We start from the raw sequence: 24,794 nt of genomic DNA, 5'->3' as shown, positions 1-24,794 counted from the left end.
CAGCAGCGAGGAGGAGCTTGTGGCTGGTGATTTCTCACATGTGCAACAGTAATTTTGTTTCTTGGTATCTCAAGCAATGATGGCCACAGCATTTGACTCTGGAAGGAGCAGGTGAGTGGAATCCCATTGCGCTTTTGAGGAAGGGGAAATTGTGGAAGAGGTTGGCGGTGGCCTCTCTGAAACTTCTTGCTGTCACTGTTTGGTTTTCTTTAATTGTAGATGATGATGAACCTGGTGACTACAGGAATGTCCCAGATAGTCGATGTGCTGTTTTTTTTTTTTCTGTCGACATCGGATTTAAGACCTCCAGCCCTCTGAAAGCTAAGTTGAGTGGCCAGGGCTGGGGAGGGGCTGGAAAGGGAGAAGTTTGTGATTTGCAGGGAGGCCTCTTAAAGTTAGAGAAGGGCAGAGGGCTGTCCTGGAGCCATCCCCTTTGAGCAGGTAAAGGGAGCGGGTTAGTCTTCAGCACAATGCTAGCATGAGCCGGGCAGGGTGGTTCCAGCCTGCATCTGTTGTGTTGTTTGTGTGGTCTGTCTTCTGTGTCCTAAACCTTCCTTGGGTCTCGATGCTCTCTTTACACTTGAGGAGCACAGCCTGTACTTCAGACACCATCCCAAGAGTCTTGAATGCCAGAACTCATTGGCACTGCCCCAGTCAGGCCCCACTTTTCTTGCATTATAAGCTTAAACAGTGGATCGGCCTTGCATCTCGGAAGTTTCTGAGTGGTCCTCAACTGCAGCATTGTTCCTGGCTGCATGAGCAGCTCTGTTCTCTAGCCATCCATTTTCAGTGACTGGGACTTCTTCCCTGCATCCTTAAGTTCTTAGGTCTTGAAGCCAGGCTTCCTGCACGTACATCTCAGTTTGAGTCACTTGTTGTCCCGGACCATTACATTGTACTCATTTCTTGGGGTTTCCCTAGAGCCTTCTCGTGTCACCATTGTGGTCTTGCAGGTCTTCTTGCCCAACAGTCGCTTATGTTGGTGTCATCCTTCTTGCTGAGAGTTTTCCCTCATTTGTGAGGTGCATTGTTTGGAGTGTTCTGTGTAATGTCGGTCTGTGCTTGTGTGTGTTTGGCTCGGAGCTGCTCTGCCCGGTCATGTAAACTCTGGGGTAGGTGGAACATCAATAGGAGTCTATGGTTAGTTTGTTGATCTACCTAGATTGTTGAGGCAAAGGTGGTACAGTCAACTCCCATCAAGTAGCCATCAGCAGGTTGTGTGGGCAGCTCTTTAATTAATGGGGTTGTTTTGGGATGAGCAGAGCTATGTGGGAGGGGCTGTTCAGCAGTAGTGAAGCAGACTGCATCAGGAAGATGTTAAGGCTGCTTTGTGTGGGGTGTAGTGTTTGTATGTTGTGTGTTTGTTTGTTTTTTTTTTTTTTAATGTCAGGCTGTAATTGTACTCCAGATGATGGTACTTCTAAGGCAAAACGAGACCTTTTTGAGGGTGTGCGTGTGTCACATGGGGTTCCCCCTAAAAGAGGCAGTTCACAGCCCAAAAAATGCCTGAAAATTCATGTGGGGAATGTGTGTTTAAAAAAACAATAAAACCTGTATATATGGGTATGAGGCATTGAAATAAAGAACAATTTCTCATTTTTATACATATTGAAAAATATGAGTGTATGTATATAAAAAGGAGTTCAAAATAAAAACCTCTATCTACTATATTATATAAAGGATGTTATTGTATTAAAAGATCTGTCCCATAGCCAATTTTTGCCTTCATGGTTCTCTCTCTGTCTCGCTCCCTGTTGCTTCCTCCTGTCTGATCCGTAGCCCATAGCTGTTTTCTTTCCCCTGTGGCTCCCTTTCCCTGTTTTTTCACCGCCCACCCTTCTCTGCCCTGTAGCAGATTGCTGTTGCATTGGGTTTAAGTGACAAGGTTTTGCTGGCTGAGTTGTGGCGGGCAGGGGTGGGTTCTGTGAGAAGACACCAGAAGCTCCCCCCATGTTGGGCACAGCCAGCTCAGAGAGGGACCTGCCGCTGGTCAAAGCTGAGCCCATCAGCAACACTGGCCAGGAGTGGAGCAGAGAGTCCCTGCAACACGTGGCGGCCCCGCTGTTGGAGCGGAAAAAGAGTGCGAGGAGGAAGGAGCAGCAGAGACAATGTGAGATGAACTGACCACAATCCTGACTCCCTGACACCTCCATTGTCTGGGGGTACGATGTAGAGAAGTCGTGAGTGAAGATGATCCCAGAAAAAGAGAGGGGTGGTGGGAAGGTGTTTTTTTTAAAAATTTGTTCTTATTTCTTATTTGATTGACAATAAGTGAATTTCCCCAAGTTGAGTCTGTTGTTTTTGTGACTATGAGCGATCTCTTTGTCCTTGTCTCAACCTACAAGCTTTTTCATTTTAACTTCTCCCCTTGTCTTTTTGAGGAAGGGCAATGATAGAGAGGCTGGGTGGGTACCCAGGGGCCAGCCAAGGTCAATCCACCACAGATTACTTCTATTAAGCTTTGTGTCCTTGTCTTTTAATACTTGACTATGTTTCTTTTACCCAATCTCTTTTGAAACTTTATTTCTCTCTTTCCATCCCTTTCTCTTAAATTCTTGCTTAGGTTTGTTGAACCCAGTTTGTTTCTAAAATTTTCTTGCTACTTTTCCCTCTCTCTGTCTCCCCAAATTAATTTTAATTTATTTCCCATGTTCTTGTACCCTGTCGCTTTTCATAATTCTCTTCCTCGATCTCTTTCTATGCACTTCTGCATACCTATCTTTTAAGTCTTCGGTAGGATTCTCATATCCTATGCCTTTCAAAATTTTGTGTCTATATCTCCTCCTAGCCATCTCCCTGCCTATAATTCCCAATTCTCCCCTCTATTTTCAGCACACTGTAACTTTTTTCATTTTTTTTCTGCATCTGCCTGTCATTTTTTTGCTTATGTTTCTTGTACCCTGTCGCTTCTCAAAATTTTCTTTCAATGTGTACTTCTGCCAGGGTCCCTGTTTCTATTTTGTATTTCTTGACCATATTTCTTTTCCCCTGCTCCTGTGTGTTGTCTCTTCTTATCCTGCTGGTTACTTCCACCTCTCTCCCCTGGTCCCCATCTGTCTCATTTTTTTTCTCTATCTCTCGTGGTTTTTTTGCTTTTTTCTTCCCTTTTGTCCCTCTGTCCTGCCGCCTTTGGGCATTGAGCCTTGTAGCCAACTCACTGCTGGGATTTCTTGGGCATGTTAAGGAATAAACACTTCCTGCCTCCTCTGCGCCCCTGGAGGCACTTGCTGCCCCCAGGGTGCAGAGCTCATTGCTGGGGACAGGCTCAGGGGAGGGGGTGATGTGCTGTGGGGCTTTGGCAATGGCCTCTCTTCCCAGTGGGCTCCAGCTGAGGCTGAGGCAGCCCAGGTGAGACCCATGAGGGGAGGATGGGCTGGGCTGGGCCAGGCTCAGGTTCAGCCAGTGAGGCTGAGGTCGCAGCTGGCTCTGCTGTGCTGAGGGGCCTGCCTGGCCATGGCTGCCTGCTGGAGCTGGCTGAAGAGTGACACAAAGTGGGTTCCACAGGCATGTGCCTCCAGCAAGGCACAGACGGTTCCCACGGCAAGGAAGGATCCCTCCCAGCCATCCCTGACGGAGCGCACCACCAGCACAGAGCGCCAGGAGCTCGCTGCCTCTGTCGTCTGCATGTGTGAGCCACCGTGCCTCTGGGAAGCATAGTGGGGGAGGAGTTTAATGGTATGCTTTTTTTTTTTTTTTAAATTCCAGGTACACTGCATTTTGAGGAATTCACAACTTTACGGAAGAGGGAGCTGTTTTTTTTCAGCGGGTTTGCTGTATGCTGTGTAAGTTGCTGATACCGTTTTTCTTTATACGGGTGATGGTGAGATTATTTAGCAGGGGGTAGGGTGAGCATCTCGAGTCCTCCCTTTCCCCCTTACTTTCCCACCATCCCCCACTTCCTCATTTCGAACCCCCCTGCTCGCTCTCACCTCTTTCCCCATTTCCCCTTTTCTTCTCCTCTTTCCTCCCCCGTCCTCTGTCTGCCTTTCTACTCTTTCCCCATTCTCCCCCTTGTTTCATGTCACCCCTTTTCTCTCTCTTTGCTCCTCCACGTCCCACCTTTCCACTTCCTTTACCTTTTATTCCCCCTGTTCCAAGTCTCCCCTTTCCCCTTTTCCTCTTTCAGCCTTCTTTGTTCCCTCTCCCCCACATTCCTCTCTGTCCCCTCTCCCCCCTTTCCCTATGTGTCACTCACTGCCTCCCCCTTTCCTATTCTCTGTCTCTCTTTCCCTTCTTTTCCCCATTCTACCCCCAAGTGCCCTGTCAGCCCTTCCCCCGTCTTTGTTCCTCCTTCTCTCCTGTTCCCCCCTTTCTACTTCCTTTACCCTTTCTTTCCTCTGTTCTGTCTCCCTTTCCCCACCTTTTCTCTTGCAGCCTCCCCTGTCCCCCTTTCCCGTTTCTTTTCCCATCACGCCTATCCCCTCATTTCCCCTGTCTTCCCCCCCAGTTTCCCCATTCCCCATTTTCCTTTTCTTCCCCCTGTTCCCTTTCCCTTTCTCCCCTGCCCCCAACCTGGTCTCCCATTTCCCTTTTCTTTCTCCCCTGTCCCTCTTTCCACTTTCTTTCCCTTTGGCCTGTCCCCTGTCCCCCTCTTCTCCCTTGCCCTTTTCTTCCCCTCCTATGTCCCCACTTTGCCCTTTGTTCCCCGCTTGTCCCACCTTTTCCCCTTTCTCCCCCAGGTCCCCATTCCATCTTTTCTGCCTCTTTCCCACCCCACATTCTCTCTTGCCCCCTCCCTTGTCCCCGCTTTCTCCGTTGTCCCCCACGTCCCCTACCCATCCTTTCTGTTTCTTTCCCCGCGTGTCCCATCCCCGCTTTCCCCTCTTCTCCCCCCGCCATACCCCTTTCCCCCATGCTTCCTGTCCCCAGCTTTCTGTCTTTTTTCCCTGCCCCCTTTCCCATTTCTTACCCCTGCCCCCTTTCCCATTTCTTACCCCTGCCCCCTCTTTCTCTCTTGCCCCCCTTTCCCCCTGTCTTTCTCCTCTTTTGTCCCCCCTTTTGTCCTCCCTGACTTTTCCCTTCAGACTCCTCCCGTCTCTACCCTTTCCCCGGCGTTCCCCTTTCTCGCACCCGTCCCCTATCCACCTTTTTCTTTTTCCACCCTGTTCCCTCTCCCACCTTTCTTCCTTTCTTTCCTCCCCATTCCCAATTTTTCCCCTTTCTTCCCCTCTACCCCCTTTTCCCCCCTACCCACCTTTCCACTTTCTTTCCCTCCCGTCCCCTTTTCCCATTTTATCCCCCCTGTTCCCTGTCCTTCCTTCCCCGCTTCCTTCACCCCTTGTCCCCCACTTCTTTCTTTGGCCCCTTTCTTTTCCTCCTGTATCCCTTATTCCTTTCCCCTGTCTGCCCTTTCCCCTTTCTTCTCAGCCAGTCCTCTCTTCCTCCCGTCCCTCTTCCCCCATTCTTACCCTGTTGAGCCCTGTTCCTCCTTTCCTCCTTTCCCCATTCTTTCCCCCTCGTGCCCTCTTCCTCCTTTCCCTGTTATTTACCCCTTGTCCCCTCTTCCTTTTTTTATTTCTTTCCCCATTCTTTTCCCCACGTCACCTCTTCCCCCTTTCTTTCTTTTCCCATCCTTCCCCCTCTACCCTCTTCCCCCTTTCTTCCTTTACCTATTCTTTCCACCCCGTCCCCTGTTCCTCCTTTCCTTCTGTCTGCTTTCTTTCCCCATGTCCCCTTCTTCCCCCCTTCCCGTTTCCTGCTATTCCGTTCCTTCTTTCCCCATTCTTTGCCCCTTCTCCCTTGTTTCTTTTTCCCCTTCCGTCTCCATCCTTCCCAGCCGCTTCTCTGTTGCATCTTGATATTGTTCACCATTCTTTTTTCCTCATTGTTCCTGTTCTTTCTTTCCTTCTTTCCCCATTCTTTTTCCTCTGTCCCCTTTCTGCTTTTCTCTTTCCTTCCTCATTCTCTTCTCTCTGTCCCCTCTTCCTCCTTTCCCTTCTTTCACCATTCTTTCCCCCCATTCCCTGTTCTTCCTTTCCTTTATTCCCCATTTTCCCGCCCTCTCTGCCTTCTTCCCGCCCTCTCTGCCTTCTTCCCGCCCTCTCTGCCTTCTTCCCGCCCTCTCTGCCTTCTTTCCCCCTACTTCCCCCACTGTTCCCTGTTCCTCCTTTATTCTTCCCCATCCACTCTTCTTTCTTCCCTTCTTTCCTCATTCTTCCCCTTTCCATATTTTCTTCTTTCCCTTTCTTTCCCCTGTGCCTTGTTCCTCCATTCCATCTTTCCCCCTCGTACCCTCTCTTCCACCCCGTCCCCATTCTTTTCCCCCATTCCCTGTGCCTTATTTACTTCTTTCCTTCCCTTTCCCACCACCCGTCTCCTGTTCCTCATTTCTTTCTTTTCTCCATTTCCCCCATTTCCTGTTTCCCCTTTCCTTCTTTCCTCGTTCTTTCCATGTCCCATTTCTTCTACCACAATATCGTTTCTCCTTTCATTCTTTTGCCTCTGTCCTGTTCCTTCTTTCCCCATTCTTTCCTGCCCATCCCTTGTTCTTCCTTTCCTTCTTTCCTAATTCTTCCCCCCATTCTGTGTCCCCTTTCCTTCTTTTCCTGTTCTTCCCCCATATCGCCTGTTTTCCCTTTACTTTTCCACATTATTTCCCCGTATTCCATGTTTCTCCTTCCTTTCTTAATCCATTTATCCCTCCTGTCCCCTGTTCATCCTTTCCTTCTTTCCCCTTTCTTTTTCCTCCGTCCCATGTTCATTTCCTTTTTCCCCATCCCTTCTGCCTGTTTCCTCTTCCTTCTTTCTGCCTTCTTTCCTTTCTGTGCCCTGTTCCATCTTTCCTTCTTCCCCCATTCTTCCCACCCTATTCCCGTATTTAGCATTTCTTCCTCCTCTGTCCTTTTTTTAATCCCCCATCCCCTCTTCCTCATTTTCTTTCTTTTTCCTCCTCCTTCCTTATTTCCCCAATGTTCTCGTTTGTCCCTTGTTCCTTTTTTCCTTCTTACCTCTTTCTCTTCCCCCTCATTCCCTGTTCCTTTTTTTCTTCTTTCCTCGTTTTCCCTCCTGTTGCCTGTTCCCCTTTTCCTTCTTTCTGTGTTATTCTCCCCCTGCCCCCTATTCCTTCTTTCTTTCTTTCTCTGTTCTCCCCCTGCGGTCCCACACTTCCCCTTTATTCCTCGCGTGGCCTCTTTCTTCCCACGTGTCCCCTGTTCTTCCTTTTCTTCTTTCCCCATTCTTTTGCCACTGTCCCCTGTTCCTCCTCTCCTCCTTACCCTATTTATCCCTTCTTTTCCCTGTTTGTCTTTTCTTTTTTACCTTCTCCTCCTCCTTTCTTTATTCTTTCCCCCCATCACCTCTTCCTCCTTTCTTTCTTTCTCCATTGTTTCTTCTCATCACCTGTTCCCCATTTACTTCTTTCCCCAGTCTTTCCCCACTGTCACACATTTTCCCATTTGTCCCTCCCTGTTCCTTTTTTTCTCCCCGTCCCTTTTCTTACATCCCCATTTTTCCCCCGTCCCCTCTTCCTCCTCCCCATTCTTGCAACCTGTCCCTTTTTCTTTTTTCCCTTCTTCACCATTCTTCCCCCACCTATTCTGTTCCTCTTTTCTTTCTTTCCTCATTCTTCCACATCCCATCCCCCCTCTCCTTCTTTCTTTTTATCCCTGTCTCCCCTTTTCTCCTTCTTCTCTCCATTCTGTTCCCCTTTTTCCTTTTCCCTGCTTTTCCCGCTTTGTACCTGGTCCCCCATTTCCCTTCTCTTCTTCATCTGTCCCCTCTTTCTCCCTTTCTTCCCCTCCCATGTCCCTGCTTTGCCCCTTATTTTCCCCCCTTGTCCCCCCTTTCTCCTACAGGTCTTCTATCCATCCTTTCTGCCTCTTCCCCCCTGTGTCCTCTGTCCCCCCTTCCATCTTTTCATTTCCCCCCCAACATACCCCCTTTCCCCATTCCCCCTGTCACGCCATTTCTTCCCCCTGTCACGCCATTTCTTCCCCCTGTCACGCCATTTCTTCCCCCTGTCACGCCATTTCTTCCCCCTGTCACGCCATTTCTTCCCCCTGTCACGCCATTTCTTCCCCCTGTCACGCCATTTCTTCCCCCTGTCACGCCATTTCTTCCCCCTGTCACGCCATTTCTTCCCCCTGTCACGCCATTTCTTCCCCCTGTCACGCCATTTCTTCCCCCTGTCACGCCATTTCTTCCCCCTGTCACGCCATTTCTTCCCCCTGTCACGCCATTTCTTCCCCCTGTCACGCCATTTCTTCCCCCTGTCACGCCATTTCTTCCCCCTGTCACGCCATTTCTTCCCCCTGTCACGCCATTTCTTCCCCCTGTCACGCCATTTCTTCCCCCTGTCACGCCATTTCTTCCCCCTGTCACGCCATTTCTTCCCCCTGTCACGCCATTTCTTCCCCCTGTCACGCCATTTCTTCCCCCTGTCACGCCATTTCTTCCCCCTGTCACGCCATTTCTTCCCCCTGTCACGCCATTTCTTCCCCCTGTCCTCTGTCCCACCCCTTCCCCCTTTATTCACCCCCTGTGGCCCCTTCCTCCCTTTCTTGACGCCCTGTCACCCTTTCCCTGTCTTTTACCCCTCCCCCCTTTTTCTCTCTGCTTTTCTGCTCCCCTTTCTCCCCTGTACCCCTTGTTGCATTAAGAGGCAAAGTAGTTTTGGCAGAAAATAAACTGCCTTGCATTCTAAGACTCCTCACTGAGGTGGGAGGCTAGGTGTGGCTAGGTTTAATTTCTGAGTAATGCTCAATTCACCACTATCAGTCCAGTCGTGTTTAATATATTAAACTGTTATGATTCTGGATACACTAACAGCGGACTGCACCTTCAGTCTAGTCATGCTCATGAACTAACACGGCCACTCTCAAGTCTTTGGTCGCGTTCGATGAGAAACTGAAAGGACTAGCTACTTAAACAGTGCAGTTTATTTAAGCAACAGATATATAGGTTCTTATGGGTTGCCGGCAATAAATACGCTGTCTGCAAAGCACCTGCAAATAAAAGTATTGTTAATTATACAAAACGCATGACAAAGTTATAAACTGGCTATAAACGTAGGAAACAAACCCTTTAGAGAGATTTCTAAGTTTCCCGAGGAAGCACTCGGTATAGTCTAAGTCTTACCCACAGGCGTCCCTATGTGGGGGAAGAAAGGCTCAGCTTGTCGATGGGTCCCAGAAGTCAAAGGCAGTCTGTGATGGAGTCCTCCTTGATTTGTTCATGATGGTGTCTTCCCTGATATCCCCCCTTTCTTGGGCTATTTTTATACTATATTTTACCTTCAAGGTGGAGTTTGAGTGACTCTAGTCATAAATACCTTTATCATGATTGCTGTAAAATTATCTCGCCTCACATTTAAAGGTATAGTTTACGAAAAATTCAGGGCACAGACTCAAGGAGGAGTGGTCGCACCTTGGAAGCGGATAGCTTTTGGGATGGAGGTGTGTTTTGGTGTTACAATGACACTATAATGAGCAAAGTTTGCACAAAGGACAGCATTTTGTCAAAATTTGACAGACTGTTGGCTCAGGGTAGTAAGTATGCAGCTTATCAGTTCCATAGGACCATCTCGTTCCCGTATCTGCTGCGTTATCACAGAGCTTGGCTGTAGAATCTCCACCCTACTCCATCCTCCGTGTTGCTTTGCAAGCAATATTGTACAGGGACTTGCAGATGTAGTGGATTCTTTGTATACCAGCTGCGGCTGTATTCTACCCTAGAAACTTTTTGATTTTATACCTTTCCTTAATGTGTGAACAATACTGTTTTTTGATTATTTTAGTAGTTATTCCAGACCCCTTATTCCCCTCCCCTTTCTGCTGATTTCCCTTTGTTCTCCCCCCATCCTCTCTCCACTTCCTTCTTTCATTATTCTTCCCTCCCTTTCTGCCTTTTTTTAACCCCGTCTACTGTCCCCCCCTTACCGTCTGCTTCCATTATTCTTCCCCTTTCCCCCATTTCCTTTTTTCTTTCCCACTGTTGTTTCTTGACACCTTTCTGTCCCCCCTTTCTTCCAGTCCTGTTCCCTTTTTCCCTTTCCACGTTTTTTCCCACTTAGTCCCCTGTCCCCCTTTCTCCTTTCTTCCCCTCCCTATCCTGTCCCCCTTTCCCCCTTGTGCTACCTTTCTCACCCTTGTTCCTTATTCATTCTTTCTGCCTTTCTTTCCTCTCACTTTCCCCCTTTCCTTTCCCCCCTTTTTATTCCCCCCCTCCATCTACTTTCACCATTCTTTCCCTTGGTTCCCTGTCCCCTCTTTCCCCTATATTTGCTTCTCCTCCTCCTTTGTCCCCCCTTTCCTTCAGCCTCCCCTGTCCCCCTTATTCTGGTCTGTACCCTGTCGCTCTATTCCCTTATCCCCCAACTCCCCTTTCTTCCTCTTCCCCTTTCCCTGCCTCCTTCCTCTCCCCCCCCCTTTCTTCCCTTTTCTCCTTCCTATTCCACTATCTCTTTTCTTCCCCTTTTACCATTTCAGTGCCCTTTCCCCTTTCCTCCTTCCCATTTACCCTGTTTTCTTCTCCTTTCCTATTCCCCTATTGCCTGTCCTCTTTCCCTTTCACCTTTCCAACTTCCTGTTTTCTATTTTCCCTTTCCTTTTTCCCAAATCACTTTTTCACCTTCCCCGGTCTCCTTTCCCCATTACCCTTTCTATTCCCTGTCCCATTTCCCCTTCCCTATTCCACCATCACCTCTCCTCTTCCCCTTTCTGTATTCTTATTACCCTATTCCCCTGTTACCCATCCCCTTCTTTCCCTTTTCCCTCTCGGCAAGTCGCTTCGGGTAGCGATATGGATTGCAGCATCAGGGATCCCACCATCCTGGCGCCCCCCTTCCCCCCCAAAACAAAGTTAAACCATCTGAGGATCTCTTATTTTGATGATTTTTTTTTGGGTAAACAAAACTCTAAAGAAAGTTAAAATTGTACAATTTATAAACTGACTTGCATTGTTTAAATTGCAACTCCCATATATCTGTAGCATACAATGTATTAGGTGTACTTAAGCAGTTAGGTATTTTTTCTATATCTTTACTAAAAGAGCTAACTGACTGCAATGGGCTTCCCCCCCCCCCCCCCCCCCCGATATTTTGACAAAGTGCTCTACAGTACTTTATTCTGTCTCACTTTCAGTGGCACATTTCCCCGGCAGTCCAGTAGCATCTCGCTTGGGCAGTGCAGATGGCCAGATATCCCTCCTCATTGCGTAACACACAAAAATCCATAGTCAAATTATAACCATGTATTTTGGACATAGATAGTTTAATGATATCAACTCACAGCTGTGCAAGTTAAATTAATGCCAAAGGAAAGACAAATACTTTTATACCGTAAGTATTTTTTATTGCCTGTATATAAACAGAGGCACATCTTTTCAGCAAAAGGGAAGGGACAAGGCATCCTTTTCTTTTAGTTTTTGCATATGAGCCCAGTTGCTTTTTAAATTTTTTCCTACTTTTTCCTCTGTCTCCCCAACCTAATTTTAGCTTCTTGCCCATGTTTCTTGTATCCCATCCCTTTTCATCGTCTTCCTACATCTGCCTCTCTGCAGTTCCATGTACCTGTTTTAATTCCTGCGTATGATTCATGTATCCTGTTGCTTTCAAAATTCTGTCTCCCACTAGCCATCTATCTATAATTCCCAGTCCTTCCCTCTCTGTCCTGCACCCTGTCACTTTTTACACTTTCTTTTTACATATCCTTGTCCCTATTTGTTAGTTCTCACCTATGTTTCTTGGACCTTGTCGCTTTTCAAAATTCTTTTTCAATGTCTCTGTCCTGCATCCTATTTCTATTTTCTATGTCTTGCCTTTGCTTCGTTTTCACAGTCGCGGTAGAATTTTTCTGTGCCCCTTGTCTTGTCTCTTGTCTTCTTGTCCTGCTGGTCCCTCCCACCTCTCTCTCCTGCTCCCTGTCTCTCTCATATATTCTTCCATCTCTCTGTCGCTGTTTTTTTTGCACAGTCTCTCCTCTCCCTACGTCGCAGTCCTGCTCCCCACTCCTCTCTTGTTTGCGGCATCCTGTTTCCTGCCTTCCTGTCCTACACCTCTTCTCCATGTCCCTCTGTCCTTTCTGCTGCTTTTTTCTTCCCTTTTGTCCCTCTGTCCTGCCGCCTTTGGGCATTGAGCCTTGTAGCCAACTCACTGCTGGGATTTCTTGGGCATGTTAAGGAATAAACACTTCCTGCCTCCTCTGCGCCCCTGGAGGCACTTGCTGCCCCCAGGGTGCAGAGCTCATTGCTGGGGACAGGCTCAGGGGAGGGGGTGATGTGCTGTGGGGCTTTGGCAATGGCCTCTCTTCCCAGTGGGCTCCAGCTGGGGCTGAGGCAGCCCAGGTGAGACCCATGAGGGGAGGATGGGCTGGGCTGGGCCAGGCTCAGGTTCAGCCAGTGAGGCTGAGGTCGCAGCTGGCTCTGCTGTGCTGAGGGGCCTGCCTGGCCATGGCTGCCTGCTGGAGCTGGCTGAAGAGTGACACAAAGTGGGTTCCACAGGCATGTGCCTCCAGCAAGGCACAGACGGTTCCCACGGCAAGGAAGGATCCCTCCCAGCCATCCCTGACGGAGCGCACCACCAGCACAGAGCGCCAGGAGCTCGCTGCCTCTGTCGTCTGCATGTGTGAGCCACCGTGCCTCTGGGATGCCTCATGGGAGAAGAGCATCGAGGCACCCACCACAGACTCCTAGGCAGGCAAGGGTCAGGCTGCCAGCACCACTGAGGAGCAAGGGGCAGAGAGAGATGCCTCTGGGCCATAAAGTCTCCCACCTGCGCCAGGAGCTGTGGTGAGTCACATGCCCTCTCATGTGTGTCCAGGCCCTTCCCTGCCATGCTTCTCGTGATCTCTGCCCGTGTCCTTGCCTGTCCTAGACTCTGGCTCCCCAAAAGTTTTTGCTCTTCTGCCAATGCCACCCTGTACTCCGTCCCCTTCTCCATTTCCTTTCTGTGCCTCTGCCTTCCCAGCTCCCTATCTGCTATTATTTCATTCTTCCCACACTGCCTTCTTCACTATTGCTTGTGAAAATTGCATTTGTAGGTCTCCCTCTACCCAGTGACCCATCTCTATTTCCAGTGACTCCCTCTGCTCCACCCCCCATCCCTCTTCCACTGTCCTCTGTCTGTGGCTGTTGGTCCAACTCTATCTCCTGCTATTTAACTTTCTAACTACCTGTATGGCCAGTGCCCCGTTGCTTTCCAAATTTTCTTTCTGTGTCTCCACTTACCCAGGTCCCTGTCTGTGTTTTTTAATTCTTTTTGCCTGTCCTCTACTTTGTTACTTTTAAAATTTTGTTTCATTGTCTTTATTTATTCAGGTTGCTGACCCTATTTTTTTTCTCCCTCTTTTCTTGATCTGTTTGGTTTTTAAATTTTCTTACTATGTCAACTTTTATCCAGTTTGCCATCCTCACCTTTTAATTTTTCCTGCCTTTCTCTTACCACCTCACTTTAAAATTCTCTGTCTACTTTTAGGAAGCTGCCAATACTGATTTTTCTTTGTTCTGCATTGGTTTTGTACTTCGTTGCCTGTAAACATTTTTTAGTTTGCTGTCCCTATGTTTTTATCTTTTTTTCCTTTCTTTCCATAACCACTCTTGCTTTTAAAAGGTTCTTTCTGTCCACTTTTATCTCATTCACTGTGTATATTTTTAATTTTTTTATTTCATTAATGCAGAGCCTTTTTAGAATTTTCTTTCTACATCTCCATTACACTTTGCATTCCATATTTCCTAGTTATTTCCTTTTGTTTCCCCAATCCCCATCACTTCTTAAATTCCTTACTTTTATCCTGTTTATCTTTATTGCTTATCTTTTCTTTTAATTATTTCTTGTCTTTTCTTACTGCCATCGCATTTAAAAATTTCTTTCTACATCTGTTTTTGTTCGCCATCCCTATTTTGTAATATTTCTCTTTATTTACCCTACCAGCTAGCACTTTTTAACTGTTCTTACTATGCCTACTTTTGTTCCCTTTGCTGTCATTTTAAAATTATTTATTGTCTTTCCTTAGTGCTGTTGCTTTTTAATTTTTCCTTCTACATCTCCGATTTAGTTTGCCATTGTTATTTTGTAATTTGTTTCCTTGCTTCTTTAATCATGGATGCTCTTAAGATTTTCTGTCTACATTTATCTCCTTTGCCGTCTTCAGTTTTAATTATTTCTTGTCGTTCCTTAGCACATTCTGGTTTTTGATTTTCTTTCTACACGTTTTGAGTTCACTGTTTCTATTTTTTAATTTTTTTCCTTATTTTCTTAATCCCTGTTACTTACAAAATTATGTTTGAGCTCTTTCCCTCAGAAACCCGTCCTCAGGTTTATTTGTGCCTCAGAGCCCTCCTATCATCCTCTGCACCACCTAGGATGCTTCCATTTGGTCCCCGGCCTCCTGAGGACGTCTGTACTCCGTTGCAATCCCCCCCGGACTTCCTCCTCATGTCCCTGTACCTTCTTTGGTCTCTCTGGCCCATTCAGAACCCCTCTCATGGTGTCACAACCGCTATAGATGCCTTCAGGGTTGCCCTCAGTACATCATCATCTTTGTCGTGGACCTCGCACACCCCTCTCCTTCCCTCAGAAGGCTTCCCGACTCCATATCTGTGAGCCGGTGTCTGACACTGAAGTTTTGCTTAGCATAAGCACCTAGACTGGCGAAGCGTTACCTGCAAGATGTAACCCAGCAACATAGCAAACTGGCTGAACTCCTTCTTAGTCCTAGAAGGATGGATAGTAGTTTTGTTTTACTTTGATACATTGTAACTTAACTAACACAATGAAATTGTATAAGTAACATCAAGGAAGATTATATGCTTAACATTATGAACTACGGTGACCGTTATGATCAAAGGAAAGGGAACTCTAATTCTTGGAAATGAAAAAAGGGACCATGCTATCCCAAGTCAGCAGAAGGAGGATAAAATACAGGTGCAGATGTGACAAAGAGGTCACAAAACCAGGTCAGAAGGTAAAAGCATTTGCACCAAAACTCCAGTCATCAAAGAGGACACGTAATGGCTGAACAATTTTATCAGAGATGAGACACACACTTGTCACGTGAACAGGGGCACAAACTGCTTATGTCATAGATTTTGAGGCTTTACAAAGCACAGGAAAAATATTGAGGGGGTCCCTCTTCCGAGGTACCCAGCTCAAGCTGTATTAAACCGACTCTGTGACAGAACCCAGGTCTGAATTGTCCTTTACAGTTGGAGGCTAAGACTGGATCCAGCCGCACCCAGACTCCTCTCCGAGAAGGAGTTTAGAAAGCAAGGGAGTCCAGTCTGAACCTCACTGCTTGTCAGGAGGGTCTTCCCGGGCTCTTCTTCAACACCCAGCCCCATTCTTCTGTCTTCTTCTCCTTCTAGCCCTGCCTCTATTAGTTCCCTGGCCTCCAAGGCAACATTTACTCAGTTCAGATTCCACCTGGATTTAATCATCATGCTTCCTATCATTTTTCTGTCTCTCTGGCTCCATCGGGACTTTTCTTCTCCTGGTCACAATGCCCCCCAGGAGTTTCCTGGCCCTCCACATCCGTCTCGTAGCATTTTAGGTGGGTCCATCTTTGAGTCGTAGAGCTGTCATTTGTTCCTCTATGCTACCTAGGATTCCTATGTTCAGTCCCCGGCCGCATGGGAACATCCATACTCCCCTCAGATGATCATCCGAGTTCCTCCTTGTCCTCCCCAGCCTTCTTTTGTCTACCCGCCCCGCTCGACGCCTCTCCACCCTCACTAAGCTTCCCAAGACCTTCCTCAAACTCCACAGCCTCTCCTAGCATTTTACCTCCCTATGTCTCTTGTTCCCTGAGAGCCTCTTGTCTTTCTTTGCTACATGGCACCCTGTCATGTTTCTCTCTGCCATCAAGGGCATCTCCGTTCAGTTCCTCTCTCATTCATTCATGTAGTTTGCCCAGACCCCCTCCCAAGACTCCTAAGCCCTCGCTGCGTCTCTGAGCCTTCTTTTCCTACCCTGCCCCCTCATAATGCCCCTGCTTTCTAAAGCTGTGTCCTCCGAGTCCTTTCTCATACCCCACAGCACTGTCAGCACTTCAGCTCCCTTTTGATTTTGGTTTTTTTTTTTTTTTGCGCTCTTCAAAGTGCCCTTAACTTCCTCTTTGCTGTTTAGGATGCCTTCATTCTGTCCCCAGCCCCCTAACATCATCTGTACTTTGCCAAAATCCCCTTCAGAGTTCTGCCTTGTTATCTCTGAGGCTTACTGGTACTCTCCCACTCCCATCACCGAGCTCTCATGAGACATCCCCTATGCCCCAGAGCCCTATTTTAGTCCCTGAGGGCACTTTGAACCCCTCTTTTCCCCTCAGAACCTTTCCAGAGTGTGCAACCATTAACCCCATCAGTCTTTTGGTCCTCTCATCTTTTTGGTGCACTTGCAGTCCGTTCCGAGGGCAACCATATTTTGCTTGATTCCCTTTTGAGCTCATCATATCCCAAGACATCTTTGGTTTCTCTGGCCCCTTCGGGACCTCTCTAATCTCTCTGACAAGGCCTCTCATTCTGCCAGAGCCTTTTCCAAAATCATCTCTGTGCTCTAGAGCAGTCTGTTTGGTTTCTGCATTATATTATGTTTCTATTTTGTATCTGGTACCCTAACAATGTCTGTCATAGGCTCAGATCTTTTCTTAGCCTTTATCTACTTTTATCAATATGTCTGCCATGATTATTTTTGTTGCCTTTTACAACTTATTTTTGTTCTAGCTACTTAGACGTTAATTAACGTACTTTATGCAGTTTCAGGTACATTACTTATATTTCCATGCTTTTTTGTTGCTTTCTGTGTTTTGTGACTGAAGTAGCACTGTTGATTAATTAAGTCAAAAAGAGATCATCTATATGACTCAAAATTGCTGCTAATTTAGAGTAAATAACTTATTTTGCAGAGGAAGATATTGTTGAGAATGTTTTCTCATAGAATCTGATTCTGTTTTGTCATTCAGTCCCATCCAGAATACAGTTCTGGCAGAAGCTCAGTAACACACATGGTCTTACTAGAAACAAAGAATAAGCCCATAGTAGTATGCTGGCATTTTTTTTTTAATGATACTCCAGTACATAAATTGTGGTGGTTTTTTTCTATCTATGTTCCACAAAAAAACCAATCTAATTGCCTACCTGGTCATGTTGTTGATATAATAGATAGAGTTGTAGTAAAACAGCAGGTATCTCTTCTTCCAGGAAAGGTCACTCTTCTCCTTTGCCACCTCACACATTGTAAACTTAAGGCAAATAACAAAACATGCTGCTCCTCTGGGCACTTTTATGCTTCTGTGGGGTTGGCCCCGCCCTTTACCCAGAGGATTGTGGGAAGGGCAGTGGGCGGGGCCTGGGGTATATGAGCCACAGTGTTGGGTCAGGAGCTCATTGTGTTGCTGGGCTTTTCCAGGGTGAGGGGTCTGTGGTTTGTTGAGTAAAGTGCAGCATTGGAGCTTTTTCAGCTGTTTCTTTTCAGCTGTTTCAGTAGCTCTCTTTTAATATTAAGACTAGTATAGGTAAGAAATTAGAGGTAAGACTTTTCAACTAATGTAAGGCTTAATGCCATATATAGTAGAAAATGGACTTGTATGTTACTTTTCTTGTGTGTTTTTTTTTTTTTCAGAACGGTGGTTTTGCAATGAGTGTTTAGTGTGGCTAGGTGGTTTAATAGTATGTCTTTTTTTTGTTATTCCAGGTGCTGTGCATCTTACTGTAATTCCTCACTTTGTTGAAGATAGAATTCTGTTTTCTTTCTAGTTTTGTACAACACTCTTTTAGTAATTGTTTTTATTAGTCTTAATTGGTCCAGTTATGAGATTATTGAGTGGGAGTTAAGATGAATGTCTTGTATGTGTATATACATTGTATTTTAGCACTTTGAGGAAGCGGTAGGGATGTAAGGCATGTTGCCTTCCAGGGTATGGGACAGCTCATTGTCTTCCCTGGTGGTATGCAGAGTATCATAGTGGCCCTAGAGCTGTTCTGGCTTGTGGCAGGCCCCTGGTAGATCATATCAGGGCTTCACTGATTTCATGGATTTGTAGCAGAGCCTGGAGTCTGTAGTAATACACAAGATAGGAGGTGACTGCTGAACACAGGGCAGGGCTTGGAAGAGCAGCTCCCAAGGAATGACTGATGCAGGGGCTCAAGCCAGCCAATGGAGGGCAGGAGCTGTCAGGAAGAAGTGGGGTCCTTTCTTTGATGGCTCAGGAGAAGAGAAGGGGTTTCTAAAGTTTTGGCGCTGGGGGATGGCTGGGAAAGGGAGGCAGGTTCACGATTCTGTCTTAGACAAGTTTTGCAGTTGGGTTTGGGCGTTGATGACATCTGGTCTGTTCTAGCCTCTCACATTTGAGGTGAGCCCAATAGTAGCGAGGATGAGCACAGAACTGGTGATTTCACATAAGCGCATTGGTAATGTTGTGTTTCTTGGTATCTTAGGTGCCATAAATAATTGTCACTGCAGCTTTAGCCTCCAGAATCAGTGTGGAGCAGGCGAGCGGAAGGCCATGGCGTTTGGGAGGATGTGGGTATTGTGGAAGAGGTTGGCATCTCCTCTCAAGATGCTTATTGCTGATGCTGTGGTTGCTTTGGGGATTCATGTTTTTTTTTTTCCTTGCAGAGGAAGAGGAGGAAGCTGATGACTGCAGGAAGATATCAGATGGCTGTTTTTTGTGGATTGTGTCAAGGATGGTTTCTGACCCCTGGCCATCCACAAGCTAAGTTGAGACACTGGTGCCCGAGAGGGGCCAAGGGGATGAGGTTGACAGTTGCTGAAAGGGGTCTTTGAAGTTAGCGTAGGGGCGAGGGCTTCTCCTGGGGCACTGTCTCCTTTGGGCAGGTAAAGGATGTGGCTTACTGTTCAGCGTGATGCTAGCACATCCCGGGCAGGGCAGTTCCAGCCTGTGTCAGTTGTCATGTTGTTCGTGTGGTCCATGTTCTGCGTCTTAGACCTTTCTTGGGTCGCGAGGTCATCTTTTAAGCTCCAGAAGCACAGCGTGGCGCCTCAGGCACCCTCCCTAGGGTCTCGAATGCTTGCACCCCTGCGCATAGCACCATTCGGCTGCTGGTCTTCTTGCGTTCGAAGCTTAAAGCATGCTTCGGTCTTGTGTCTTGGAAGCTTCAGGACAGCCCACTTCTGCGACTGGGGCTTCTTCCCTACATCATTACATTCTTAGGTCTTGAAGCCAGTCTTCCTGCGCATACATCTTAGCAGTCTTGACAGTCCCTCCTTATCACAGATGATGATGATGTAAACTTTGTTTCAGGGTCTTCCATAGAGCCTCTTCACATCACCACCGTGGTTTCCAGGTCTTCTTGCCTGATGGTGACTTCAATCCAGGTGTCATCCTTCTTGCTGGCAGTTTTCTCTCATTCTTGAGGCGTGTTGTTTTTAGTGTTCTGTGTAGTCTTGGTCTCTGATTGTGTGTGTGTGTGTCTGGCTCGGAACCCCCCTGCCCAGGTGTGCAGAGCTCAAGGCAGGCAGAATAGTGACAAGAGTCTATAGTTAATATGTGGATCTGTTGAGACTGAGGCAAAGGTTGGGTAGTCATCTGGAATTGATTAGCTCTCAGTAGGTTGGGTGCATGGGTGTTTCATTAGTGGGTGTTGGCATAAGCAGAGCCAAGTCAGAGAGGCTGTTTATGGATAGTGAAGGAGATAATATCTCAAAGATGTTCAGGCTGCTTTGTGTGGGGTGTAATGTTTGTGGGCTGGTTTTTTTTTTTTTTGATGGCAGGCTGCTGTTGACCCTAGTTGAACAGTGTTTCTAAGTAGAAAGAAGATCTTTGGAATTAAGCTACTGCTCCGCATTAGGGTAATGTTTGATATTGTTTGTTTGGTTTTTTTAGAAGCAGAAGGATGAGATGGGCAGAGTGACTCAGGGGAACCGAGAGGAGCGCCGTACGGAGGTGGCTTGGCATGAGGTATTAAAGGGAAGATCTGACTGGTGGCTCCATGAATACAATTGGGCACTACTTCTTTTCATGTGAAAGTAAGGTTGCGTAGCCATGTGCTACTGTGCTGGACTGAGGTACAACAGAACCAGTTTTCCTTTCAGTAATTCTACTTTTCAGGTAAGTCTCTTCCAACTAACTGAACTGGCTGACAATAATGACGTCTTCAGGTAGTATCCGCTTCCAGATTGCTAAGAGCATATATTTACACTTAATGCCCAGGGATGCTATGCGGAGAGGCTCTTGCTTATACTTATTGCTGTAACAGTGCAGCTCTGGTAACTTTTATGTATGCCCTGTTGATGGGTTGGAAGCAGAAAAGCATAGAGGGGTCGCACCCATGGTGAAGAGTAGATGGGATCTGACTGATGGGGTATTGCATCCCATCATCATCATGCTCAGTATAAAAGCAGATGGATCAAAGGGGTCGGTACCTTTCCTTCAACGGCTGGCGTCCGAGGACTCTGCTGTCTGTTTGACATCCTTCAATCCCGATCTGTGCATTCATGCAACCAGATCCAGAATCCAGTTCCAATCCATTGGCAAGTCCGTTCTTGGACTTTGCCCGTGCCTGCCGGTGAAGCAATGGGCATCCTGGGAGCTCGATACTGGGTTGTGTATATATTTTACCTATTTTATTTTTTCCTGTTGTCTCTCCTTGGTATTACTTTTCTCTTTACATTTCATTATGAAAGAGTTCAGTTTCTTTTCCAGCTCCTAAGTCTCCCTCATGTTCTTTCTTTCCTTCCTCAGGAGAGAAGTTAAAAGAGAATATCTGTCACTTGGTTTAATGCCCAGCCTGAGCTGCAACAGCAATGACAGATAGGGCACCGGAAGAGACTTGGCCGAGGAGAGCGGCGACCTAGAGCATTGGTTCATTCTCAGCTGCTGTATTACAGGTGGTGCACAAGCCTCTGCTTGCACTCTGTCTGTCGGTCCTATTCAGAACGTGGTTCTGGCAGAAGTCGGGTATTGTAGGAATGTATCTGAGAGAAAATGGCCATGTGAGCCAGCCTCCCTACTGTGAGAGATTAGATTAAGGGCAAAACAGGTGGTAGAAGATGGAATTAGTACATGGGGAAAAACAGGAACTGAGAAGGTAGAAAACATGTTGTGCTAATGACTAAGCAATTTACTATGTGAATTCTTGTAACCAATCTGATGTGTGAATGAACTGCATGGACAGCGCGTGGACAGTGTAACTAGCTCATCAGAAATAAGCGAGTGGCATGTACGGCTACAACACAGGGTATAAAAGATGATCTGTGCTTAATAAACGGCTTCTGTTGATTCACATTGGATCGTCTGGAGTCCAGTTATTTCTCCTCAGATGGTGACCCCGACGTGATACCGATCGGCGCTTGGCTTGAGCAACGGAACGCGAGGGGCAGAAGACCCAGAAGGAGATCCACCAGCTGGAGGATGGCTCAGCTGGACTGAGACTGGGCAGATTGGGTGGCAATCTGGAATAGAGGAAAGAAACAATGTGGACACGGGCACCCAGAGAGAGGTGAGCAGCCGGGGCAGGAGATGGGGCAACAAGTAACAAAAGAAGAAGGGGCTATATTAAGACTTCTCCTGCATATCCTCTCTAAGAGATGGGTGAAATACAATGAGCGTATGCTCCGAAGGTTGTTAATCTGGTGCAGAGAGAACGGATTTGCACCAGAGCCCCAGACAGCTTTTAAACCAGAAATATGGGAGGCTGTTGGGAAAAAACTGTGGGAAATAATAAGTAAAGGAGACAAAACCAAACAGGAACAATTAGATGGGAAATGTGCCACGTTGGCACAAAAGTATGCCATATGCATTATGAGAAAGCATCAGAAAAAGAGAAATAGGACACCTGATTCAAAGCAGTACCATAGAGAGATGTTTTTGGTTTTTTCCTATATGTGTATGTGTTATTGCATGCCTCAGTAGATTGCTCTGTGTTATACCCTGCGAGACTAAAATGAACCCCAGCAGAAGCGGTCTCTTGAGCAAGGGGGTGGACTACGGGAAAGCAACGGAAGGTCGGCAAAGAGGATTGTAAATACACTCAAGGGACTCACACCTGTGTGCAGGAAAATACTTATATCACACCAATTGTTATTCAGTCTTGGGTGCTGGCAAGAAAAACATTTGGATGACATAAGCCTGTAATGGACTCACAGACACCTTATCCAGCTGCTTGAGAATCGTGGCCTGTTGTGGAAGAAGATCAAAGCACAGTACCAGCAAGAACAGGGAGTCTGCATGTGCTCTTGCTAACAAGGACTCTTTTGCTGCCAAGGATTCTTGATAACAAGGACTCTTGCTGCCAAGGATAAGTTTAACAATGCTACTAGTTCAGCTATTTCTGAGTTATTGCTAGATGTAGGTAGTATTTAATATGCGACGCTGCAAAACAGAACTGCTACTGATTTTTTGCTTTCAGCTCACAGACATGGTTGTCAAGATTTTAAAGGATTCTATTGTATGAATCTAAGTGACCACTCCAAGTCCATCCATGCCCAGTTGCAGGAACTGCACTGACCGAACCAGCAACTTGTGGAGGCCACTGGGTGAAATCTCTTTGCTGGATGGACTTGGGGATGGGGTTGGTTGAAGCAAATTATACTCATTGCCTGTGTGGAAGGAATTTGTCTGTTATGTTTAGTATGCTGTTTGCCGTGTTTAATAAGCATTATATGATCAGCTGTAGGTGCCGCTTTACATCGTACCCTTGTACGAGTTGTAGAATATGTTGCTCTAAAAACCATGTGTGTATCCATGAGAACCTGACCTTCACAGAAGAAGATAACAAGAAGGGATTACAACAATGTAGTCACGTATCAGACAGCCGCTGTTGGCAAAGCTGGATCATGAGTTTGGTGAGACTCGCTGCATACGCTGGCCACGCGTGCAGCGACTCTAACCTGTACTTTTCTACTCAATCCAGTGCAGGAGGGTCTGGTGGGACTTGATGCGTGCACTGGCCATGCATGCAGCGACTCTAGTCTGTACTTCTCCACTCAATCCAGTGCAGGATATAAGGGGGCTGTCTCGGGTCAGAGAGGGGGAGAGAGACATGAGCTGAGTGAGGGTGAGAGAGACATGAGCACACTTTGAAGATACAGGGGATGCCCTGAAGCACTGTGTCTGCCCCTTCCCCCCCCCGGTAAGTTCTATGTTCATCAACCCCAACAGCTCCGAAGGCATTACAGCATGTTGCAAGATAAGATATAGTCTACTACTGCTGTGAGACGCACTGAACACCTTCCTACAAGAATTTCAACTTTACGCCCTGATAGGACAGTGGGATGATTCACTCGCAAAGAGCCTGACTGCATTAGAGTGGGTATTTTTGCCACATACCTTTTCAAAACCAGTAACTATGATGATTGATACGACACCTCAAGAGTGATTGTATAAAACAACTCATGTTTTAAATTTTCTAAACATGTCGTCTTTGTCATCCACAGCAGTAGAGCGACATTTTGTAAGAACTGTTCAATGGCCTGAACAACCGAAGGTGTATTATAAGCACCTTAAATGGGGGTGCATGCTAACCACAGACAATACTGCAACAAATAGTAGTTGTAAGCAAGAAAATTCTGTAATGATTTGTACTTCTCATCCGTATGTTTGCTTCGGCTCAAAATGCAAGTATACAAGACTGTAATCAATCTTATTGTGTAAATTTAACACGAGCAAGGTATAAAACAGCAGCAATATGGATAGGGAATGGGCAAAATGCATTAAAACTACGTCTTTCTCTGTATTGTGATTGGGAGTACAACTCTCAAAGACTTTGTGTTACATCTCTCCCCTGGGATACGTTGCTGCATGGCTGAGAAATTATTAAACACCATCTCCAAGGTGCTTTTGACATGTTGTTGCAACAAAATATTCGTCCTCTACATGATCAGCTAAAAGCTCAAATACTAAAGATTCAAGACTTAATGAACCGCAATGTATTTGAAATATTACAAACGGATTTCTCGTGGGTAAATCCAAAGAAATTGGCTTTCTGGGCTAAATTTAGGAATCTGGGTATTTATTGCCTTAGCAGGGTTCTTTTTGATTCTGTTTTTGATTGTGTTTAGTATATAACCCGCTAAGAGCGTCACAACGAGTAGAAGAACAAGTCATGGCGACGTTGTTAATAAATGGTCTGGTGTTAAACAAAAACGGGGGAGATGTGGCAGATCTACGAGCAGAGGCCTGCGTACGGCCAAAGACACAGTGAGCAGAGCACACAGGAAACACAGAGCCAAGAGAACAGTTCATACCTTCACTCCATCCTGTGATGACCATATAACATTTTCAAATCTTGGACAAAGAATAGGGCTAAGCGTTCTTCCTTCGCTAGGAACAGCAACGGCATTAAATATGTTGAATAAGATAGGGCGTTGGGCAAGTAAACAGATAAACCTTACAACTGAAATAATATCTAGCTTGTTCACTGATGTTGATAGCATTCGGCATGCTACGTTGCAAAATCGAGCGGCTATTGATTTTTTGCTGTTAGCTCAGTGTCATGGATGTGGAGATTTTGAAGGTATGTATCGTATGAACCTTTCCGACCACTCATCATCCATTCATAAGCAGTTATGGGATCTGAAGGATAACATGTCCAAATTAAAAGTGGTCAAAAATGGTTTCGATGATTGGTTAAGCTCATGGGGTATAACGGGATGGTTATCAGACTTACTAAAGCAAGGGCTCATGCTATCGTTGGTTATATTATTATTGATTATGGTAGCCCTGTGTGTTCTCCACAAAGTGACTGACATGATAGAAAATGCCATGCAGAAGGTCTGTCCGGCTCAAGAAGAAAAAGGGGGTATTGTAGGAATGTATCTGAGAGAAAATGGCTACGTGAGCCAGCCTCCCTACTGTGAGAGATTAGATTAAGGGCAAAACAGGTGGTAGAAGATGGAATTAGTACATGGG

At 46.5% G+C, this 24,794-nt stretch overlaps 1 long non-coding RNA gene across 1 annotated transcript; it reads left to right on the top strand.

Annotated features, from left to right (window-relative positions):
* Positions 1–15: 15 nt before the first annotated feature.
* On the top strand, positions 16–19,254 carry LOC134510921 (uncharacterized). The gene is made up of 4 exons (XR_010069757.1): positions 16–111; positions 3,706–3,782; positions 12,436–12,723; positions 18,542–19,254. It is a non-coding gene; the product is annotated as an uncharacterized LOC134510921 (long non-coding RNA).
* The last annotated feature ends 5,540 nt before the right edge of the window (positions 19,255–24,794 follow it).

This window comes from Chroicocephalus ridibundus, chromosome 2, assembly GCF_963924245.1.
Source record: "Chroicocephalus ridibundus chromosome 2, bChrRid1.1, whole genome shotgun sequence".
Taxonomy (NCBI): Eukaryota; Metazoa; Chordata; class Aves; order Charadriiformes; family Laridae; genus Chroicocephalus; species Chroicocephalus ridibundus.
The sequence above is the reverse complement of the archived record's forward strand: the minus strand, read 5'-3'. Positions and strand labels throughout refer to the sequence as shown.